At 48.1% G+C, this 24,857-nt stretch overlaps 1 protein-coding gene across 6 annotated transcripts in view; it reads left to right on the top strand.

The window, feature by feature from the left end:
* Znf536 (zinc finger protein 536) overlaps nt 1–24,857 on the top strand; it is a 431,720-nt gene that overhangs the window by 192,969 nt on the left and 213,894 nt on the right. The window lies entirely within an intron of this gene.

A 24,857-nucleotide genomic window follows, 5' to 3' on the forward strand; every position in this document is an offset into this window, starting at 1 on the left:
TTTGGAAAAAAAAAAAAGAAAAAGAAAAGAAAGAAAGAAAGAAAGAAATAAAAAAACCACACTAGCCTAAGACAGCTAAATTAAAATCACTACCTAACAGCAGGTAAGAGGTTGCCTTCATCCATATTTCCAAAGTCCCTTACTAATGGATAGTAAATTGAAAGTTATATCTCTGGCCCTTTATAAAGAAAGCACCTCGCTAATACTGTAATCATTCTGCAGCCTAACAACAGAGGAAATCATGCCATAACAAATACCCTGTTACTAATGGCAACATTGATTTCTGCAATCAGCCATTAAGTCTAGAAAATGAAAGACAGTTTGAGGCACCTCGAGGCACTGCATTGCCCACTGTTAAAGATGTGGCAGCACACTGTTGAGGGTCATTTTTAAAAAGTTTTGTCTTCTCTTCTTTTTTCCTCCCCCCTTCTCAGTCTCAATAAATATCTCAGTCTCAGAGGCAATCCGCTGCTACATTTATTAAGTAGGTGACAGTTTGGTTTTGTTGTTATTGTCATGCTTCAGCCTACCCTTCTCCTAGGACAAAATTAGTATTAAAATAAAGAGTGAGTGTGGAGGCTTTTTACAAACCAGTAAAGAATTGTTAAGACACATAAATCTGGGCTGCACATTCCAGAGATTCCGATAGCACTTAATGCTGCTGCTTAAATACCCATGAAACACACTGTCTACTCCTGGAGTCCTAGACTTGCTCGCAATTTATTGCTGGTGAGACACTGTGGAAGAGTCTAACCAGGAACGTGAGCATCACAGAAGGAAGGATGAGGTCATACTACAGGGAGCAACTACCATGCGGAACATACTCAGAGGCAAGGGAAGGCTTTCAAGTCGTCCTGGCTGGCAGCGGGAACTCTGTAAAGAGGGCCACACCGTGGAGGGAGCAAGTGCCAGGTGTCCCACTGTCTGCCAGGAAGGACTCTTTCCAGCCTCCTGGGAAGGGGTCTTCTCTTCTGGGGAGCATAGTCTCAACTGTTCTTGAATTGGGGACCTTTCAGGGGCAGAAAGCAGAGAGCCAACTGGCTCCCCTAAGTTTTGGGAGTGACGGTGGAGTTAACATTGACAGATTTCCAATCCCTCTCCCAGACCTACTAAAATGAGAGGGTCTCATCAGCAGAATATTCCGACACCAAATGTTCGGCTTCATTAATGACGTGTTTACCGTGTTTTTCTCACCTTCTGGCCAAGTGATAGCCTCGTGCTATTCCTATCTCTGTTGCTTCCCTGTCTCTAAATACTCTGTTGAAAAAAACCCATTTTGCTTAAAAGAACCAACCATGCTTATGACTCAAAAGAGAATTATACTTGAGTTGCGGTTATCTTCTCACTTTTATTTCCCTCATTGAAGGATTTTACAATTGTGAATACTGATTCTTTCATTTCTGGTTGACTTCTTTGTTTTCTTCATATTCAAATTAGACCCTTTCATAATTTTCTGACTAAGTAAGAAATTGATGGCACACCAATATGCAACTCAAATCAGCTGTGTGTCTGGGGCTTTCAGGTTTTCCTGGGATTTAGGACTCTCAACCAAATCTGGTTAGTTTTCCCTGTTATTTCTAACAAGTGTTACTTGTATAAAGTATTCTTAAAATAAGCATTTAAATAAAAATCTTGACACAATAGGTATTTTATTATTACCTGTTAGCGAGAAACCTGCAAGGTGAAGGGGAGAAAAAAAAAATTTAAGCCCTTAAGTAAAGAAAGAAGTTCTTATTAAGGCTTCTATTAAGAAATAACTGCAAAACACGGTTTTACAAATTTCTCAGACTGCATAACAATGTCGCAAAACTTAATTTGCATCACTTGATTCTTTTTTTGTTGAAAACTGGGTCAGTAGGGCCTGAGAAACTATTTTTTCAGATCTTAACCAATGAATTCTTCTTTATAAATCGCTGCTCTTAACATGATAGTAGTTCTGAATTCATCATAAAAAACCTTTTTACCAGAGCCTCTTAGAACAGATCTCTAGAAGAAGGCTTACAATGAGTGGCAGAGGCGTCCTTTGTTATCTGATGTAATTCTTTGCAAAGGAGGATTGGGAACGGAGTGGCTGTTTAAAAATGTCTTGCTCAGACCGAGACGAAGAAGGGGTCAAGTTTGCAATCAAACAGTTATTGCCGAGATGGGCGACTGTCACTGGCTAGGCTAATGTGGGATGCAGCTGTTTGTTATGTGAGCAAAAGAATGTTTGAATCAGTGAACATGTGAAAATGATTCCAGTGAACCAGAAAATGTGTTTGTTCTTTGGCTCTCCAAACTGCTGAGAACCAAGCTCAAGATCAACTGCGAAAACTAGGACCTTTGACAAATTGAGAGGTCATATTTTCTAACGGAAAATGGACAGAACTAGTCTCACTTCCCCCTCTTTTCCCTTTGTTTTATTTTTGTTGTTGTTGTTTATTTGACTCACCAATAATCTCACACCATCCTGGATGTCACTGCTGCCTCTGTGTTCGAGGCAAAGGGAAACTATTTGGAAAGCAGCAGCTTATAAATTGTACTCTTTTATGACATTTAGAGAGCAGGGCGGCAGTTTTGATGCTTCCTCGTTTCTGGCTTGCGTGCAAATGCTCTGATGGCATTAATCTTTGCATCTTTCCCTAAAACCTCCTCTAAGACCGGGGCTCCGATCCTGGCTTTACTCTGAGTCAGAAAATGACCCAAGTTCTGTTTCTTCAGATTTTGCTTTGGAAATCACGCTTAGAATAATTAAAACTTAATGTACTAAGAAACGATACTGTTCATTATATCCAACAGGGCAGTTACCTTCCGAATTCCCCATAATTTTGGAGTGGGGATAATTGAAGTGTTGATGGTGGGAAGGGGGTAATTGAATGCATTGACCCTCTGTTCATTAAATAAAGTCGGCTAAGTTGCATGATCAATGGAAAGCAAAGATGAAAATATTGTTAACCCCTACTTCTTCTGCTATAATATTCTGAGATGGTCAACTATTATTTGATCAGCTGGGCTAAAAGCCTTGTGGGGTCTTCCTTTGTTGCTGGAGCAGAATTCCTGAAATGCTGGGTCTCCATCCAGTGTAGGCCCATTGACCACAGCATCAAAGGCCTTTATCCCGGACTCCCTTGCATTTACATCGGGTGTATAGTGATATGATAGATTTTCTTTCTTTTCCACCTCTTTTTCTCTTGTGGCTCCCCATCCCTGCCCCCATTCATGATTACCACTGCCTGCTCCACATGAACACATCCAGGAACCCAAAAGAAGAAAAAAAAGGAAAGAAAAAGAAAAAGAAAAATTTAAGTCTGAGGATTAAGATCTTCATTTTTTTTTTTTTTTTTTGCTTGTGCATTCCAATTGTTCTTAAAATATTTGGCAATGTCAATTAGTAACTGAGCAGAGTTAGCTGATGAACACAATTTTCCAGTAGACTGAGCACCCTATTGTTGCCGAGCGAACAGCAGATTTCTGAGGTCATTATCATTCGCTGGTTGCTTGGCCCAGCTGCTTCCTGCTGCAAAAGCCAAACTTTATACTGGAGCTCGGGGATGGCTGCAGCAACAGGGGGCTGGGAGGGGGAGAGGGGAGCTGGCTGCAGAGCCGAAGACAGTCATTATCAGCAGAGGAAACAGAAAGTAAAAGTTTCCAGGCAATTCCAGGAAAACTGCCGGGTATCAGGCTCCTTCTTCCTGTTCCTTTCCAGCAGCCTCTCACCTCCAGGCAGGGAATTAGAAGGACCAGGGAACACCCCCCTGGGCATGGTGGCGACTAATCTCTTTGCAGAGCAGAACTTTGGAAAGCAATAATCCCATTTGTAAATTTACTTAAAAAATTTTAACCCCATCGAAAGCATGTGCATGTTTCCCTCATAGATAGATACTTTCATTTTTGTCAAAAATAAATAAATAAAAATAAAGCAAGTCGTTTTAAAAAATACCTGAAATTAGGAAGAAAAAAACAAACAAACTTGAAAGTAGTAAACTTGGGGATGACAAACAAGGAGCATTATTTCTTCTTCCAAAGGGACCTTTTGAGCAGATAATAGTCTGAAATTCCTTGCATAATCAAATTCAACCTCGGAGGCTGCCTCTTCCCATCTCCGGGCTTCCTTTTTTTTATTTCCCCTGCACCGTCCCCCCCAGCCCGGCCTCCCTCCCCACCTCCTAATTTGGGAGCTGGTTCAGTGAGATGAAAAGCTGCACTTTTTTTAAAGCTCAGCTGTTAAAGCCGAGCGCCATATGCAGCCCTTCCGTCCCTGCCGTGGGAGCGTGTGCAGCGGCCACAGTGTTTGTGGAGATTTACGGAGGCTCGGCTCGTGTGTGCCGAAGCTGTGCCCAGGCAGACGCTGGCCAAGGCCCTTCCTCCAGGCTGAGGGCCGAGGTGGCTGCCCGTCTGGACAGATACTGCTGGCGGGACTCCTGGGGAATGTCAGAGGGGGCCAAGGTCACAGGCCCCAGCGACCTTGCCCACGGGGCTCCTCACCCTGCCGCCGGGTCCTGGGGTGGTCCTTTCACTGGAGCAACCTGCTGATGCTGGGATGAAGGTGGCTCTCAGATGTTGGTTCCTTTGGGGGCAGTCCCTTCCCTGGGGGTTGGACACTTTCCAGCAGCTTCTTTTATAAACTTCCCATTCACTCTGAACTTTTATTGTCTTGTGTTTAGGAATAATTATTTGGGAACACTCAGTGACATTGTGGGACTTTTGCTGTCTCTCTTACCCCTTTGCATGTGGCTATAAACCGCGCTCCTTTGGGACTCGATGCCACAGTCAGGTCACTTTGCATCTCAGTAAGAGAGAAACTGTATCAGCTCTAAAAATCTTCGGATTAGGAGTGTGACATAAGAGACAAGAGACATAAAGTCCCAGAAGCAAAGTCCCCTCTAGGTTTCTGTAGATTTGGGGTGAGAGGGGTTAGATTTCAGGCCTGGGGTCTCTCAAGTCCTACTTGTGTTTGCCTGATAGACTCAGTGTACCCATCTGCAGGGTGGACACCATGGGACTCCAGTTTCCCCTTCCTCTCCTCAAGTGCTCTGATGGCTGCTGCGTTCCTGCCCACAGAGCTTTGAGGAGTCTAAAGTATTTGCTTCATGATGCTTTGCACCCTCTGTATGCTAACATGAGGAGCAGAAACATCAGTGAAATCGAACTGTAATGGCATTGAGGAAAACGCAGATTAACTAAGGACAGGTTACAAGGAAGCAAGGAATGAAGTAGACAGTTTTCCAAACCCAGCATAGAGCATTAGCTGTGTGATTCCTATTAGCTTGAATGGGAGTTTCCGGCTCAGGTTCTGGCCACCGAGCCTTGGGTGTGTTGAGACTGGAATTCGCAGTTTGCTTTGCAAACAGCCACAGTGTGTCCTCTGCTTGATGGTTCAGCCAGAAGCAGGTATCATGAGCCTGCAGAGGCTGCCTTTCACCCACTCGCTTACTGTGCTTCCAAGTAACTAGGAAATTACACCCACGGTGTTGTGTTTGCGCTGCCAGGGGCCACTGCCGCAGAGCTGGGGGCAGCTTCTGTTTGCAGGGTGACTTGGGTCCTCCCGCCCACCCAGATCCCTTCTTCACCAGGCTGCTGATCCTCCGAATTCCTTCTTCGGTCTGAAGCTTTGTGCCTTGCTCATAGGAAGTACACTCCTGGGAAGGGAAGGCAAGACAGGCTGCCTGCTTTACATCTTAGCTAGTTTCCTAGGTCTTCTCCTCCTTAAAGGTTCTGGAAGGTGCCCCTGATCACTAGAGGGGTGGGAGCAGAGGCAAACTTCAGTAAGTCCTGTGTTTTGCTGGTCCTGGAGACTCCACTGGATTCCAGAGGGACGGCTGGAGTACTTGGTGATTCATTGGGAAGGAACCTTGTAAAGAGCAGCTGGGGGCATTTTGAGCCTGTGAAGTCAGAGGAGTGATAGACAATTCCTTTGACTGTAGAGCTGTGTTTGAGCATTGATGGTAGGGGTGGAGAAACACCTGCAGAGACGGGGAGATTGGATTTGTGCAGATTCCCCAGCTTCATGATGACTGGGCTGGACCTCTGCCATCAGCGGCCCTCCTGGGCTCCTCACCTCCCTTCGCCTCTCTCTCCCCTTGGCATTTGACCGGAATCTGCACCCTAGTCTCTGGGCTGGCTCGTTGAGGAAAGAGAAGGGACTCCTCATGGCCTGAGAATGCAGAGAGGAAAGAGGCCCTCCAAGAGGTGCAGGGTGGGCAAAGGGTGGGCAAGCAGGTGGCAGTGTGTGTGGGGGGTGTTCTCTGATCTCCCCGGGAAGTTGCTGCAGCTGAGAGGAGCCCTGGGTCCCCCTTGCCTTTTCCTGGCAGGACAGGATGATGGCAACATTTACTTAAGCTGTGGAGTTTGGCACTGCCACAGCTAGGCGCCATCTGGAAAGCTCTTCTCAGAAAGCTGTGGACCCTCCCCAAAGGAACTTAGAGGAACAGGGCTTGGGCAGAGCCTTGGGACTTTTTCCTTGGGCAGATCCTTAGCAATGGAGGCACCTGAGCAGGGCTGGGAGTCCTCCGAAAGCCACATAGCTGAGATGTTGGCTTTCTCTCTGCCAGCCTCTTCAGTTAATTCTAGAGCCAGGCCTGGCTTAGGTTTTCTTTGTGAGGAGAGCACTCACTTCCCCAGGGCTGTGTCCCCATTTATTTATTTTTTTACTGCATTTTGCTTCCTGTCTTCACCTAAGTCCTTGTGTATTGTGGGCATGACAGTGTGCGGCTGGCCTCTACTGTTCTGGTCAGTTGTGGGGACCACCTCGTAGGAGCAGAGCCAGTGAGTGCAGTGGAAGGACCAAATGCTTGACCTCTAAATGTGCTGGGGAGACAGATCTGGAACTTGATGGCTTGGCTTGTGACTAACAGGGCCGAACTAAGCACAGAGATTTGCTAGCATCCTTACCCTGAGCTGTAGCTTCAAAAAGACTGTAAATGGGAGCTGTGTTAAAACAAGGGTGACAGTCTAGGTGGCGTTCATTGACCTTCTGCTTTTTAATATTTTTCCCCCTACCAAAAGAAAATTGTGCAGGCCTTAACTTCTTGTGGGACTCATCTCTTGGTTGCTGTGAACCTTGGGGGTTTTGTGTGACATGTGGCAGTTGTCTGAGAGAAGTGAGAGTCATAGCACACACTGATTCCTTGGCTCGGCTGCCCACCACACACATGGGGGACTGGTCCTCCCCTTAAGCGTGCCCAGCCAGGATGCTGGCATGGATGTGAGCATGAGGAAGTGGGTCGTGGGTGGACTTGGCCTTGAGATGTCATCCCTTGCTTCTAAGGACAGGATTATTTTCTGACTTTCCTTGTGAGGCAGTGTATGCCTTTGGGGAACCTTGTTTCACTTGGTGCTTTGAGTCTAGGACAGTCCACAGAGGAGTCTGTTCTTTCGTTTGCAGAGGCACCTCGTGGGGCTGGGATTTTGACTGATACCACAGTGGTTTCTTTTATTTGACCTCAGTTCCAAAGCCATTTGATGCTTGAGGAAACAGGTCCCTCTTATGGTGTCTCTTCTTTTTGTTAAAGTAATGTCTGGACACTCTTAGTTTGGTGGTTGTCATTCATGGTTTTTGGATACCCTTAGTGGTCTTCAATCAGTAAGAGAGGCATTTTGGAACATTTCCAAGTGCTTCTGTTGAACTTCAACATAAAAAGTGTGCATTGGATGTTTTCTTGAAGAGCAGGAGAGATATCTGCTTCTCTCTATTGCTAAATATGTTCTCTTAAATTTGTTTTATAATATGTGTTTTTTTAGTTTAATTTTAGGAACTTCCCCTGAAAAATTGAAATGATCCCTCAGCAAAGATGCTTTGGGACATCATAATCTCAGTTGCCAGAGGAATCTTGACAAAGTTTGTGTCCATTCCCAGCCAGGTCTACCTCCCCAGAAATGTCCTTGCTGGTGACCTTCCAAACCTTTCTACTCTTTCTCCTCCAGGCAGGAGGTTTACTGATTTTGTGGCTATTGTTTAATGACCTTTTCTTTTTCTTAGTGTAAAGTAATTCTTGTTCATGTTGGATATTTAGAAGATATAGATAAATAAAAATAAAGAGGATCTCTAAATAAATATGCCTATTATCATTCAGAAGGTACTGTGACCATTATAGTTCACACTTTCCAGTCCTTTCAAAGAGATATTTGGCAAAAAAAGGATCATACTGTACATACTTCGGTATAAATCCCTCTTGAAATATATGTCATATACTTTCTTGTCATTGAAAATTCCAAACAAGGGTCAGCAAAAATTTCCTTTAAAGAGCCAGAGAGTAAATATTTCAGGCCTTGCAAACCATGTGGTCTCTGTAGCAAACTGTCCATTCTGCAATAAGTGAGAGGATGTGGTGGTGTTCTGATAAAACTTTATTTACAAAAACAGGCAAAAGGCTTGATTTGTCCTAGGGGCAGTTGTTGGCATACTGCAGTCCTATAGTGATAGCTACACTTTTTGAAAAATTATATATTTATTTATTTATCTTTTACAGACTGCATTTTGATTCATTGTACACAAATGGGGTACATCATTTCGTTTCTATGGTTGTGCACAATGTAGATTCATACCATTCATGTAACCATACGTGTACATGAGGTAATGATGTCTGTCTCATTCCACCATCTTTCATACCCCGCCTCCCTCTTAACAGCTTCACACAAGTAATTTATGCTCTTTGAAAAAATATTAGAAATAGAAGTAATGAAAAGAAGTCTGCATCTTTTTATGATTTAACCAGTGCCCCACCATGGAACACAGGACTCGTTTCTGTTCTTTCACTCAGAGAAGCCACACTGGTGAACATCTTTGCAGTGTTTGTGTCCTTATGGTCCTGATCATCTGCAGGACTTCTTTAGGTGAAAGTACCTCACACTCGAGTCTCTGGTCACAGAGAGTCAGCCCGGATGCATTATCCAGGGGCGAGCACAGCTGGAGGCACTTTCTTCCTATGCTGTAGTTTGCACCAGGAGAAAATTCCTCCTCTGTCTTCCTGAAGCTGTGTCATTCCATGTCCCCAGGGTACCTGTGACTCCTTTGTTCATTCATCACTACGCTCGTTTATTTGTTGAATCATTAATTCATTTACTTAGACTCTGATCAGAACCTGATTCAGTAGGTTCCGAATGTTGAACAATAGGTCCCAGGGATGCAAAGGTGAGCTGGGGCACATCTTAGACCAGGAACCCAGAGCCTGGTGGGCAATTCATAGAGTGAGATGCACACAAGGGAGGGTTTATTACCCCAGCAGGTGTTGGAGCCCCTTGGTGCCCAGAGGACTCGAAGAGGATGAGGAGCCTCATCAGTCACCTACACTGTTTGAGCAAAGAGGAGTGATTCTTTCCATCTGTAAAATCCAGCCCATCTTGGTGACTTCCTGGAGGAGGCAGACAGCCTCCGGCTGGCTGTTGTCCCTGCTCCCTGGCAGTGAACTGTGACCTAAATTATGTCTCTTTGAGCCAGAGGAGGTCCTGGGAGAAGAATTCAGCTTTTGAGGAAGACATGCAGGCCAGGAAGGCAGGGAAGGTCCAGAGCAGAATAGGGGGCACCTATCCTAGAGAAGTGGGGTCTCCTTGGCCAGGCTGCTTACTGAGCCATACTGGAGAAGAACCTCAGGGAGCCACAGCAGCCAGGGAGAGGAAGGGCTGTGTCCTCACCAGGGTGCCAGGCCAGCTGCAGGTTCCACCTCATGACCCATTCATGCTGTCACTGGTCACTGAGTCATGATCTGGGACAGCAGGAATCAGTGTCCCAGGTGGTTTAAGATTCTCACTGGGACCCTGCAAATAGAGCACTCTGAGAATTTTGAAGACTTCACGTGGGAAGGAGGGCTCTGGCCATGTCCACTTGACCCCCACTAACCTCTCCTGACTTGGGAACTGTCCATACCAGCCCCACAGCAGGGCAGGGGAGTCACATGGCAGCCCGTGCCCCTCCATCAGGCAGCTTAGCAGAGGATGCTCAGCAGAACAGATGCCACTGTTCTTCCTTGTGGATGGTGGGATAGGACCTGCCTGCAGATACACGTGAGACCCGTGGGAGCAGGTGCACCTGGTGCTCAGCAAGCCTCAGCTGCCCTTTATGTTCTGATGAATACAACCTCAGGCCTGGCTAGTGGGCCAGAGACAGAGACGTTTCCTAATGTTGAGGAAACAGCTCAGGCGGGACACGCCCACTTCATTCTGCTGCTTGGCCCACCCCGTCCTCCAGTGCTGGCTGTCTTGCTGGGCTACATGGGCAGCTCTCTTCCCTGCTCTGGGGTTCAACTTTCTCACCCACACTATTGGAATTGGGGTGGGAATGCGGAAGGCTCTGAGACCCCTTTTAGCCTTCACCCTTTCCTGTCTCCAGTTTCCCTGCTTCTCATCTCTCCCTTCCCAAATGTTTCCATAGTCCCAAGGTGACTCAAAGACCTCGCCTGCTGACTCTGAGCAGAGAGCCAGGGATCATGTGGGCAGAAGATTTCATAGATTTCTGACTGATTTATGTGTCTGAGCCCTGTCAAGGCATCTTGGAGGAACTGGCAGGCCTGGTAGGTTGGAGGGCCACAGAGGCCCTCTTTTATCTCCTTTCCCATTGGGTACCTCCCACTTCCTGTCCCTCCTAGATGTGTTGGAGGAGAATCCTGCAGCTGGGTGGTCCCTGCTCCACCCAGCATGGCTAAAGGTTTGCTCTTTCAGTGGAGGCCTGACCTTGCAGGGTGCTTGAAAGGTGGAGACTGAGGTAGTGGTGGCTGGGATCTCTGTGCTGCTTCTTACCCAGCAAGGGCTCTTTGGTTTTCCCGGAACATTGTAATGCAAGTGTCTCTCTGTAATGTGCTCAGCGAAGACCCCACCCAAAAGATGGAGCCTGTTTTTAGTATTAGTTCTACAATGTACAATACAAAAACAGCTGGGTAAAATGAGAACTTGGCCAGTTGATTGATGGTTGGGAGTTACACAGCACTGAAGGGCTAGCCTCACTGACTTGGTCTCACTGAATCTGGTGGACATTTGAATCCCCAGTAAAATGGTGGGAGCAGTTGTTCTTATCACACTCTCTTCACTGGAGGGAGAAGGGGGTCATTACAAAGCAGTGTTGACATTGCCCTTGGTAGATAGCTATCTTCCATCATGTAAACTCAATACAGGTGGCTCCATCCCTGCCCACTTTCCCCACATTCTGTGTTGCCACAGTGAGTCTTGATTCAAACTGACTACAAATGATATCCACAGTGATTCAATGGTTCATGTAACTAAAAGTTCTGGAGGTTGGTCTAAATAATGTAGATAAAGTAGCTGAAGGAGTATCCCCAATGATTACCTCTCTCTCCTCATAATAGCAAAAAGGCTGCCACAGCTCATACATCACCATATCACCAAGCAGAGAAACACTCTTTTCTGGAGGAATGATAACTTCTTGCATTTATTATGTCATATTTTATTGTTATGCTCGTTTGTGAACTAGTCACCATTGCCAGGGGGATGTGTTATACCACTTAGCTCACGTCAAGCAGGATTAACTTTGGAGGGGTAGGAAATGGAGAAGGTAATCTCATCCAGTCCAGTAGCTGGAAATAGGAGAGAGAAACTTTCTCACTGACTTTCAGATGGAGGAGACATGGAGTGTGAGCAACAAAGTAGTGTCCAAGGTGTCATGACAACAAGGTTCTGCCAGTTGAAGAAGGATTTACCTTCCTGTTGAGAACATCCAGGGAGATGCAACCCCCATCACTGAGCAGGGGAGATGTGATTCTATAACTGGCAAGGAGTCTCTGTCCCTCCCTTTCCTCCAGTTGTAGGAGGACTGTGGGACATGGGAGAACAGATTTTTTGGCTACTTTCTCCAGGTGTCCATTTCTGCCTCTTCTCTTTTTTTTGGTAATTCTGGGTGTTATCTTAGCATAGAAATGATAATGTATATCACTGAAGTAAACCAACATGTCCTTCTGCATGGTCACTGTGTGCCCAGCACTGCATCCTAGTCATATTAGCAGAGGAAGGGATCTGGTTCAAGAGGAAGACAAGGCAGAATTCTCTGCTTCTGTGGAGGAGATGGTTTGACCTTGGGAATGGTTTACCTATAAAAGAGACCTGCAAACCCTCCGAGCCACAGTGCCACTGGTGTGGCTGTGCAGCAGTGGCAGAGCCTTGGATGTCCCCCCTAGCAGAGGGGAGCAGGCTGACTGTTTTACTTCCACCTCCTCTACCTCCACTGCCTGCTTCCCAGGTCAAAGCCCAGTGCTTGACCCAGGACCTGCGTTAGTCTCAGCTCTGAAAGGACGCCGTAGAGATGAGTGTATAGGTTCACGCTGAGTGGTGCACATCTCCTGGGCCAGGCATAGGTGAACCCTGGATTCAGGCTGAGCATAGGACGCTTTTATACCCAGCCCTGGGCTCTACTTTCCTGGTTGTCTCAGGTATTTCACAGAAGGTGCCCTGGGGAATATGCATTCCTGGATTTTACAATCTAGAAGGGAGAGAGGTGTCACAAGATAAGTAGACTGAGGCATGGAGGTTAGCTTGAATCACGAAGCTAGGTAGTGACAGAGCTGAGGTTTGAACCTGCATCCCTCTGACCGCTCAGGTTTTAACTCTGCTGGTGAGTCACGCTGAGAATGAGATAAATCCAGCAGAAGGCAGAACCTGGCTGGCCAGCCTATCTCTGGCTCAAGGTGGCAAAGCCTGGCTGCTGTTGGAGCAGGCTGCAGAGAAATCAGAGGATTTCCACTTCCCTCCTGTGTGTGGCTCAGTGGGGTCCTCCTCGCCTCATGGAGGACTGGCGGGACCCACCCTAGCTCTACACTTGGACTTAGAGAGATTCCCCCAAAGCCGTGATTGCAAGTGTCCCCTGGCTCTGCTCAAGGTCCCATGCACAGCAGGTCACAAACATGTCCCTCCCAACCCAAGACAGAGAAGAGGAAAGGGGACCCAACCCCTCATGGCCACAGGAGCGCAGGCTCAGGCTCTCTGCCCGTGCGAGCTTGGCTGAGCCTCAGTTTCCCAGTCTCTTCCAGTGCCGCCATCACCCCTGCTGTCCTGTGCAGCTCTGTGTGGGTGGCGGGAAAGAGAAGGGGCTGGGCAGGCAGAGGGATGCTGCTGACAGGGCTGGGGCCACCTCGTGAACGTGCACACGCAGTCCACCCAGCAGCCTGCCCTCCCCAGCTCGGCTCCTCTCCCCGAGAGCAGCCACTGGTAGATGAGCAGAAAGAGAGAGAGGAGGGCGCCCATCCCTCCCTGGTCAGCACCGTCCTCTGAGGTGTAAATTAGGAGGGCCGGCTCGTCATCTGGGAAGGCTTCCAGAGGAGGGGCCAGAGTCCTTTGTTGTGGTGTCTCCTGGCACGGCGGGCTCACTGGCCATATGAAGCAGGACGCTCCAGTCTGTCCCTGTGCCCCTGGCCTTCCAAAGGTCCTCTCCGGGGGCTGACTCTGCTGTTGTGGGTGGGGTGGGCGGGTCAGCAGGTTCATTCCCAGCACTGGCATACGCCTGCGTGTGCTGAATGCTCGTGTGTGTTGGGCTATGGATATCCTGGTGTGAGCGTGTTTGTGTCTTAGGGTGGTGTCATTGTATGTATTCCTGTAAGTCAGCTTAATTTTGGGGGTGTAGGTTGCTGAAGGTGCATGGGTCCTTCTGTGCGTGTGTGTGTGTGTGCATGTGTGGTATGTGTTGGGTGTGCATCTTGGCTAGGGATGCATTGGTCCGGGAGTGCAAGTACACGCATTGGGTGTGGAGGTTGGCATGTGCACGTGTTGGGTGGCAGGGATGCGAATGTCAGTATGTCTCTGTGGTTATTGGGTGTGCCTTAAGGTGCAGCACTGGATGTGCTGATATGCTGGTGTGGCTGTGGGGCTTGGGGGACCCCATGTTTGTTGACACATGGGTGTAGCGAAGGGTGTGTGTGTTGAGATACATGTAGTGGTAAGTGGTTGTGTGTGCTGATATGGACGTTGGTGTGTATGTGGTATGGTTGTGTGCCGGGGGAGTGCACTGATGTGTCTTTGTGCATTCATAAGCGTGTGTGTGTGTTGGAAAGTGTGCGTCCACATGTGTGTGACTGTGTTGCCACGGCTGGGGGTGTGCGTTGTGTGGATGAGATTGTGTATGTTGGGGATTATGATGGCTTATTATTAGGGTGGGCTTGGCCTCCTTGGTGCAGTGAGCTTCAGCCTTCCTCACAGGAAGAATCGCTGGGTTCTGCGTCAGGTCCTCTCTTCCCCAGGACCTCAGAGCATTGCTAATGAGGTCTCCTCTCCCTGTGGCCAGCAGAGCCCTGATCAGGTACAGGTCTGGCTCCTGGGGTGCAGGTTGGCCAGTGCAGGAAGCCCGGCCTCCCACATCTCACAGCTAAGCCCTCATTGGCTTCAAGCTCCTCTTGGCAGAAGCTGAGACTCAAGGTTCTGGTGTCTCCAAGCAGGAACCCTCTATTCTGGAGCTTAGCCAGTCAAGTGCGTGGAGTGGGATGAGCTCTGTGCTCTTTCAGCTGCGTGCGCATAATGGTCCTAAGCACGGAGCAAGGGACGTGGCAGGTGGAAGGCCAGTCAACTCGGACAGTGAAATGAAACGCTCTCTCCCAGGCACAGACCAGGACTCAGTCCATCCCACCTCTCTCCCTCCAGGCACCAAAGAACCTCAGATCACAGTTCAGACCCTGGCCTCCTAGACCTGCAGTGGGGGTCATTGTCATCTACAGATCTCCCAGATGCAGGAGGGTGTGTGGGGGTCTGAGATGGGCCACAGGGGATGGATGTGTGGCTCTGGGAGCAGACTTTCATGGGGATGCATTCAGCTTGTCCTCAACACTGTGGACCCCCTCTCTGGGGCAGTGGCAACCTGGACTCTAAATCCAACTCTTCCTCCCTTGGTGACCACACTCCTTCCTGAACTCTGGAAATGGTAGTTTCCTCTCTTCCCTCCCTCCTCTTAGTGTTCATGTTCTGAGTGGCAGCCTTAGGGCTGTCAGCTATTGGCACCACCCCTTGGTCTGCTTAGACTGTTTCATGCAGCCTTGCAAAGCAATATTGCAGCCACTTTTGATTTTATCTGGCCAAGTTCTAGGGCCACCTTGGTTGATCCAGGGGTGCAGGTCTGGGGAGGTTGGAAGTGACCATTATGAGGGTCACCATGAGTAGGGTCTTCAGAATGGTGCCCAATACAAACATCAGCCAGTTGGGAGTGTCAATGTGGCCCAAACCTGGGGCCCAGGTAGACACGGGCTCTTGAGGTGGTTAAGATCAAGTCATGGGCCTCTCCCTTTCTTGAAGTTCCAATGCATCTTCTACCAATCACTTCATAAAGTCAGAAAGAGAAAAGTGTCAAGGGACAGAATGTGGTGGGTTAGGGTATGAATCTGACCAAAGTTTTCCTGGGATTCACCTCGAGCAAAGAGAACCCATGCCAGCTCTGTCCCACCTCTGCTGGCCTCTGTGATGCTGGGTGCCTTAAAGCCAATGGTCCTCTTTTGGTTAGTAGTTGAGGAAATGGAAGAGCTGTGAGTCTGGTGGATGAATGGCAGGAGGCTCCAGGCAACCATGGGCAGGAGGAAGCCATGGGTGGTGGAGAAGGAGGGAGCCCACCATGGGCAGAGCAGATTCCTCCAGGGGGAAGCTCTTCTTCCTTGACTGAGCTTCTTTCCAGGGGAAGCCAGAAGTGGTTACTCAGGGAATTTGAATGGAACATACTGGAACCCCTGAGGGATATAGCACTCTTGGAGAGTGGGAAGTGACTTATAAAAACTGGAGCTGCTTGGGATGATGGGTAAGCAGTGATATTGGCCCAGGCCTTGAGGTAACCATTTGAGCCATGTTCCTTCTATGCTTAGAACTCTCCAGTGACTTCCCACCTCTTGCTTATGGATTAGAATCGGTGGTTGACAAGGCCCTATATCCCTCACTGTCCCCTCTCTCATTTCTCCTTCTGCTGAGCTCAGTCACATAAATCTAGCCCATTTAGTGACCTTCGCATTGTCTTTTGTCTCTCGGGCAGTCTCTTTCTGTTTTTTTTTTTTTTTTTTTTTTTTTTTTTTTCTGGTGCCGGTGATTGAACCCAGGGGTGCTTTATCACAAAGCCACATCCCCAACCATTTCACTCTATTTCGAGACAGGGTCTTGCTAAGTTGCTGAGGCTGGCCTTGAACTTGCCATCCTCCTGCCTCAGCCTCCCCAGTTGCTGGGATTGAGTTGTGCACATCCGGCCTCAGGCAGACTCTTGATATAGACCATCGTGGGTCTGGGTCCATCTCATCCTCATCCTTCAGTGTCACCTTCTCCAGGTGGCCTCTTTCCAGCCCACGATATGAAATATCCCTTCACCATTCAGTCTCCGGAAAGGTTACTTTGTGTTACCCTCGTGGGACCTTCTGAGAGCATCTTGTGCACCGTTTCTCATTTTCTTATTTGCTTGTCTTATTTGTTCTTTTTCCTTCCTGTTTATTTATTTCCTTCTGTGGGCCCCTGTGAAAGCAGGGACTTGGTTTGGTTAACTGCTGCATCTCCAGGACCCAGCCCAGTCACCCAGCAGAGCCTGACACACTGTAGGGGCTCAAGAAATAAAAACAAACCAAAACAAAACAAGAAATAAAAACAAAACAAAAAGCAAAAACAAAAAACAAAAACAAGAACCCCCCCCACAAAAAAGTTGTGGCAAAATATACAAATAAAATTTTCCATCTCAACCATGTTTAAATGTACAGTTCGGTGACATGAAGTATATTCACATTGTCCTGAAATTATCACCACCACCCATGTACAGAACCCTTTTAACCTTGCAGAATGGAAACTCTGTACCTAGTCGTTCATGACTCCCTGTTTCCCTCTCTCTCCAACCCTGGTAGCCTCTATTCTGCTCTGTCCCCCTAGATTTGGCGTCTCTTGTTACTTCATAAAGTAGAATCACACAGTAACTGTCCTGGCTTGTTCCACTTAGCATTGTGTCCTCAAGCCTCATCCACGTTGCAGTGTGTGTCAGAATTTCCTTCCTTTCAAGGCTGAAGTTTCCCTGGTGTGGCTAGCCCACAGTTTCTTTATGCCTTCGTCCCTCTGTGGGCACTTGGGTGGTGTCCACCTTTTGGCTGCTTCAGTTAACACTTCTGAGACATGAATGGAGGCAGGGGGGGAATGGGTCTCTGCCCGCTCCCTCATCTGCCCAAGAGGCAGAGTTGCAGCTTTGAATTTGTGAAGGAAACTCACCAGGTCCTAGGTCACTGGCTCTGCAGAAGTCAGCTAGGCCTCTTTTTTAGCAGTGCAAAGTGTAGTGAGGTCTGGGACTTGAAGATGACGGGCACTTCTGAGACAGACTTGTGGAGCAGGGCTGGAGTGGGCTTCCGGTGAGATCTTGGGCCCCGGATGGGGCCACATCCTCTCCACAGAAGCAGGAGCACAGGACCTGTCAGAGCTTCTCTTCCTGATCCTTTAGGAGGGTCTTGCTGAGCAGCTGGTGTGTGAGTCCAGTGCTCTGCCATCAGGACAGGAGGGTCCTGAAGAGGAGGGTGTGACCATGCAGTGGGAGGATGAAGAGGAAGGGCTGGCTCGGCCACCCAGCTTCAGTGCTGGCAAGCTGTGCCCCGCCTGTGGGCAGACATGGACAGCTAGCTGGTGAGCATCAGTAGATCCTTCTTGTAAGGCTATTGTGACTGCAAGCCAGCCAGGGCACAGCACAGAGCGGCCAGCTCTGCACAAATTCTTTCCCCACCCTCTGGAAGTTCAGGACCCAGGATGAAACGTCTGCATTGAGCAGTGAGTCCAAACTGCAAAGGCCCCATTTGTCTAAATGTCAATCATGGTGGGGGCCTGGTAGGGGTCATGAGGGCCTTGGGCTCCTTGATAGAGGAAATGGAGGTGGAGGCATGTGGCCAGATGGTGGGATGCAGGAGATGGTTTTGAGGGAGGTTGGTATGTTGGAAAGAGACAGCGAAGACCAGGGGACAGAGTGGAGCAGGGTTTTGAATGTCCTGGGCACCAGTGCCACTTCCACAGAGGCAGAGACAGAGGTTTAACAGAGAAGCAGGGCAAATGAAACTTGGGCTCAGGGTGAAGGTGCAGAAGGGGATTCCAGGCCCAATGTGGTTCCTTCAGTTCTTGGCTTAGGACCCTGTGAGTTTGCACAAGTGCACTGCTATCCACACAACAAAGGGGAGGTCCTTCCAGGCCTCCTGGAAACTTCTCCTTCCCTGGTACCTGGGAGCCCCAGATCCCACCACTCGGGGCCATGGCTGGCTGCTACAGTGGGCCCATGCCTCCTCACAGTCTCTTCCAAAGTAGTGCCATGGACCCAATCGGTTCTCCAACCACAAGCGCATAAGAAGGAAAATGACATGTAACACCTGTGCCCTGTGGGTTCAGCAAACCTCTACTCACCCCTGGTCCACAGGTGAAATCTCTGCACAGGGGGAATATTCCAAGCCAACACACCTGGACCCTACTCTACTTCTGGGGTAACCAACAACCCTTTGGCTGACAGAGATAGTTCTTAATTAAGAAATGCAGTCATCCACAGATGTACCCATCCCACACCTGGGCACCCTACTCCTCCAGGGAAACCCAGCCTGGCTCTGGGCTCCTGCAGCCCGCTTCCCCAGGCTACACATGCGGAGCCAACCAGAGATGCCAGGGAGGGAGGGGGCGTCCTTGGGATCTCAGTGCAGGTTACAAATGGGACAAAGCAAATCCTACTTTTCTCAGGCTGTCCCCAACCCACCCCCACATCTTTCGCACATGCTGTTCGCTGCTAGAAATACAGTATTTAGCTGACGGTGAAGCAGCCGGAGAATTCAACAGCCCCAGTGGTCTCCAGGGGGAGAGATTTAACTACAAAAACTGAAGTGTTATACAAGTTAAAGACATTTTGCTCCTAACTGCTGTCAGCAGCCTCCTCCCAGGTAAAAAGTCTGTGGGGGAAGAGAGATGGAGGCAAGGTGGGGAGGAGGGACAGGCTTTCTGCTGCCCACCTTTCCTCCTAGGCCTTCTGTCCCACTGGGCTGCGTTTCTTCAGCTGCAACCTTTTCGCTGGGGTGGGGTGAAGACTTTTTTGTTGTTGTTTGTTTTATTTTTTTAATTTGTTCTTTTTAGTCGTACATGACAGTAGAGTGCATTTTGACATATCATACGTACATGGAATACAACTTCCCATTCCTGTGGTTGTACAAGGGGTGGAGTTACACTGGTTGGGAATTCATGTAGTCACATAGGAAAGTTATGTCCGATTCAAGAGGCTTTTTATTTTAGAATAGTTGAGAGTTACAAAAAGTTGCAAGGGAGTCCAGAGTTCCCATGTATGCCACATCTGGCTTCCCCTATTATTAACGTCACTGCAGTACATTTGTCTCAACTAATGGACCCATATTGATACATTACCATTAACGAAAAGTCCATACTTGATGCTGGTTCCCTTACTCTGCTCCAGGATTTCATCCAAGGATACAACATGACCTTTAGCTTCTTTTTAAATTAACAAACTTAATTTTTAGAGCAGTTTTAGGTTCACAGTAAAATTGAGTGAGACGTTCAGAAGGTAACCACGTAACCCAGCCCCCACTGCCTCCCTCAATTACAAACACCCCACATTTAGTTTTCATGTCTCCTTAAGCTCCTCTTGGCTGTGATAATTTCTCGGAATTCCTTGTTTGTGATGACCTTGACAATTTTGAGGAGTTCTGGTCAGGTGTGTCACAGACTGTCCTTCAATTTGGGTTTATCTGATGTCTTTCTCATGGCTCAATTGGCGCTATGGGTATCTGAGGGGATGATCACAGAGGTACGGGACCATTGTCATTACAGCACATCAGGGGTATGTGCTGTCCATTTGATTTATTACTGATCATGTTGACTTGGGTCACCTGACTGAGGGAGTGTTGTGGAGTTTCCCCACTGGAAAGCCACACCCCTTAAAAGAAAGTTCAGAGGCAGAACCAGCTACATAATTTGTAGATTAAGGGCAAAATGCAAACTTGGGGCCCATTGGTCAAACATTAAGAATTTCCAGGACCGGATGCGGTGGCACATGCCCATAATCCCAGTGGCTTGGGAGGCTGAGATAGGAGGATTGCAAATTCGAGGCCAGCCTTGGCAATTTAACAAGGCCTTAAACAACTTAGTGAGACCCTGTCTCTAAGTAAAAGTGGGCTGGGGATGTAGCTCAGTGGTTAAGCGCCCCTAGTTCAATCCCCAGTACCAAAAAACAAAATAAAACAAAAAGAATTTCATGGAAACCATAGAAGAACATTAAACAAAACTCAGGGTCCTTATAAGCATGTGTGGTCGAACAGGTGGCGCTCCATTGAGCCAACCCTGTGTGTAGGACTATTGTCAGCTTCCCCCTGATTTCCCCAGAGCCCTGTGCTGACTGTCATTGATCCCTGGAGGGTTGAAGAGGGGGGTGGATGACTGAGGAGGGTCAGAGGTGCCCAGAGCCATGTGGGCAGCACCAGCGTGGTGGAGGGTATTGGACACATCACAGGTGTCTGCAGAGGCCCTGCTGAGGCACCTGCTAGGGAACATGAAAAACCTGACCCAGGCTCCCTGCCAGCCCTGCATGGATAGAGAGAATGGTCAGGTGTGTGCATCAGGCAGCAGTTTGTATCAAATAGCAGCAACTCCATAATTTCCTTTTTATAAAAAAAAAAAAAAATTGCTGCCTTTATTCTTTTTTTGGATATTCTCCTTTTTGCCAGTGCCCAGGGCAGCATTTTCTCCCTGAAAGACCTTAGAATACTTCACTTACAAAATGCAAAATGAGCCTGTTTATGCTGGGCCAACCGAGGAGCCCTGTTGGAGAGGGACACCTGGCTACACAGCTCCTCTTCGGCTGCGGCTGTCTCTTTCAGAGAGGAGGGCATCTCACCTCCTGGTCTCAGGTGCATACCTGTGGAAGCTCAGACCCCCAGCAGCAGCAGCCTAGCCGCGATAGGAGCGTACAGCTGCCAACCGGCTTCTCCTTGCTGTTGTTCACCCAGCTGTTTAGAGAAGGAGAGAGTATTTCTAATCAGCCATATGGCATGGAGTTTTATTTGCCGTGGTAAGTTAAAATGTACATTATTGGTCAGCATCCTGCATGCAAATTTTGACATTGCATTCCAGGAGTACCTTGCAGAAGAGAGCGGCGGCAGGTCGGATCTGTGTAATTACATTGCTTTGTAGACTTGTAACATTGCCATCCCTAACTATGCCTGGTATCTCACCGCGACGGCTGCCCGGGGATATTGCTGCGCGACTCCTGTAGCCAGAGAAAGATTATGTAAACACGGTGTGCGATCTCGAAAGTGAGTAATGAAGTTGAGTACTTGTTTCAAAAATTAATAAATGGCTGGTTTACACGTGACAGAGGAGTCTCCCGTGTGAAAACTGAGTCACCCCGCGCATTGATGGATAAACCAAGCTCGAGGCACAGGTGACTCGAGCAAATTCATCCTGTGCTTCTATAGATAGGATCGAATGGACAGTTCTGGTCCATGCCCTTAACTTCCTACTTGACAAATATGAACTCATCATAGATATATCTTTCTCCTCCTCGCAGCCTGTCAGAATCTTAACCCTTGCTGCAAAGGAGAAGCATGTCGGCGGGTGTGGAGCTGTTTGTAGTTTCTGGAATGGACCCGCTGTCTCAGGCTTTGGGAACAGTCTTTCAGGTGGCCTTAGACCAACCCAGTTTCTCCCCTGTGAGAACTTGGAGTTCTCAAGAGTAACTGTAGGAGGCAGCCTCCCTGGTAAAAGGAGAACTGGTCAGAGCAGCCAGGATGTGTTCCAGTTCCCCTTAGAAACAGTTGTCCTCCATCACTTTGGCCCAGTGTGTCACACTGTCCCGGGGCCAGCTGCTTTCCAGGGAGCTTTAGCTGCTGTGCATTTGAGGCCCATGCAGACAAGACTCCATGCCCCTGGGAAACTTGCCTGAGCCTTGTAGGACCAGAGCCATGAATCCTCTGCTTCTGTTACTCCTTGATCCTCTTCATATTGCTGCGTGAGCCCTGCCTCCCTGGACTCGGAGACATCAGTGGCCAGCACACAGTGCATCTGCTTTGCACAGGCCTCCTGGCCTTTGCACAAACTATTCACATTCTCCTATCAAGTACCTACAATGTGTCTCTAGTAAGCTACTTAGTGCCTTGGTTCAAGCGCCCTTCTCTAAAGAGCCTTTCTGCCCATCCCTGACAGCATCACTTTCCTCCCTGGACAATTAACCCACTGCCCTCACACACTTCCTTGCTGGTAATTACAATTGCTGTCACCCTGTTTGGGGTCCTTTTAAGGAGCAGTGTCCAGCAGGGTCAGTTTTAAAGTGCCGGCTTGTGTGACCTCCAGCAAAATACCTTCTGAACCCTAAATATCCTGTCTGTAAGATGGGAAAACACTGGTTTCCAGTTTGTAAGGCTGTGAGGAATGGATAATGTACCTGGAACATAGTATCTGCTCATCAAATGTTTGTTAAAGCACAGATGGAGGAAGTGAGATTTCTTCCATGTCTTTCACATGATAGACTGGAGAGGAAGGGTGAGAGCCAGCGGGGACAAAGTTTGCAAACCAGGGGACAGTGTTCGGGGGGCAGCAACTCTGGTTGGAAATGTGTCGGGGTCGGGGACCAGAAGCAGGGGATTGGGGAAAGGAGATGAGGGGCAGATTTTGAAAGAGCTTGAATGCCAGGCCAGGACTTTGTCCTGAAGGAACTGGGAGCAGCCGGAGGCTCACAAGCAGTGTGTGTGTGTGTGTATGTGTGTGTGTGTGTGTGTGTGTGTGTGTGTGTGTGTGAGAGAGAGAGAGAGAGAGAGAGAGAGAGAGAGAGAGAAATGTTCAGGGAGGTTTGTGGCGTGACTGTGTTGTGAGTGGCATGCAGGATTTTGTCCTGTTAGGGGGCTCTTGGTTCTCACTCTTTACTCTCCCTCTGGTGGCCACCCTTTCCCTGAGTCTTCTTGCAGCTGTTTCCGGAGCGCCTGGGTTCCAGGTGGTGGCTTGGCCTGGTCCTGTGGGACTCCCCAGCCCCTCCCTCCCGCCCCATCAGGGGGCAAAACTGCACCGTGTTGCCAACAGAGGATATTACAGGGAGCCCCTGAAGTGGGACATTAAAGCAGTTTGGATTTTCTCTTACTGCTCACATTGATTACTATTAATTAAGGTTGATATTTACAATCAGAGGGAGTACAGGAGCAGATCATTTTTTATTAATCACTATTCTGGATTCATCATCAGTCATCATTATCAAAATATTCAGACAGTGGACAGTGGCTGGGTTTTTAAAATCAAATGAATGATTAAATTATACTACACTGCATACTGTATATGTTCTGTCTCCTCTTTCCTTCCTGGTTTTCCCTATTGTCTCCCAAGCTGGTCTCTGCTTCCCCCCTTTTCTTCCCTTCACCTAGTTCTTCTCTCCTACCTCTTCTCTCCTTCCCTCTGTCCCTTCTCTCCCCTTACTCCATTTTTTCCTTCCTTCCTTCTTCTCACCATAAATGGTACCAATCCCCTAATTCTATAACTTGCTCTTTTATTTCAATGATATGGCTTAAAGATAATTCTGTTTTTTCGTTTTTTGTTTTTTTATTGTAAACAAATGAGATACATGTTGTTTCTCTGTTTGTACATGGCGTAAAGGCATACCATTTGTATAATCATAAATTTACATAGGGTAATGTTTGATTCATTCTGTTATTTTTCCCTCCCTCCACCCCTCCCACCCCTCTTTTCCCTCTATACAGTCCTTCCTTCCTCCATTCTTGCCCCCCTCCCTAGCCCTAACCCTAAACCTAACCCTAACCCTAACACTAACCCCTCCCACCCCCCACAATTCTGTTTTGACTCAGACTGGGCTACTTTTTTTGGGAGGTACTGGAGATCAAACCCAAGGCTTCATGCATGTTAGGCAAGTGGTCTACCATTGAGCTATATCCCTAGCCCCATGGCTTACTCATTTTTATGTCAGTATTGCATGACCATAAAATAGATGGGTCTTTTTGTTTTTAGCCCTTCAATTGGTGAGTGTATTAGTCTCTTTCCCATTGCTATAACAAGATACCCAAGGCCTTATCTAGCTTATAAAGAAAATAGGTCTATTTAGCTCACAGACTTGGAAGATGCAAGTCTAAACAGCATGGTATAAGCTCTGACAAGGGTTCCCGGCTGCATCACCTCATGGTGCACGGATTCATGGGAGAAGGGTATGCCAGAGGAAGAGGGAGAGGGCACATGGTGAGACAAGTAGCCAGAGAGGGAGAAAGAAGGTGGAGCTGGGCTTGCTCTTTTATAACAACTCACTCTTGAGGAACTGAGTGAGGGCCCATGAGAACTGCTTAATCCCTTCCAAGGACAGTGTCCCCACTGACCCAGTCACCTTGCACCAGTTCAGTGTGCCTTAAGTCCCAGCACACCTTAGTACTGCCATTGGGGACCAAACTTCAAACACATGAACCTTTGGGTGACAGACTACATTCAAACCATGGTAGTGGACATTGAAGTTACTTCCCCTCTTTCTTCCTGTTGCTTCCATACTGAGGAACACAGTGGTCACCCTGTGCGTGCCTTAGATCACACATGACAGCAGTCTCTAGCAGTCTTGAGAGGTGGGCCTGCTGGCCACAGTCCACCAGGCTCTCCAGCCCCTTCTCCAGGTTATTGCTGAATTTCAGCCAAACCCAGCCTAACACGATTCCCCAGACATGGCCCTGGGTGCTGACTCTGCTGTGGGATCTCTATCCTGCAACATTTTTTCCATCTTTCCACATTCAAATCCTCTGGTGTCTTAAAGTGCCAGGAGTCAGGCTTTCTCCCAGAGCCTTAAAACTTTCTGCTTCCCCTTCTAAAGTTTTCCTTAGGAAAGTGTCACTTTAGTGGATAGGGATAGCGTCGAACTCATTTCTTCCTCCCTGGGTTATTATAGATCCTAGTAGGGGTTTGTCCTTGTAAGAACAAGTATGCCCATTGACTCTTTAGTGTGTTAAGAGTGGCTT

The sequence above is a fragment of the Sciurus carolinensis genome, chromosome 16, assembly GCF_902686445.1.
Source record: "Sciurus carolinensis chromosome 16, mSciCar1.2, whole genome shotgun sequence".
NCBI lineage: Eukaryota > Metazoa > Chordata > Mammalia > Rodentia > Sciuridae > Sciurus > Sciurus carolinensis.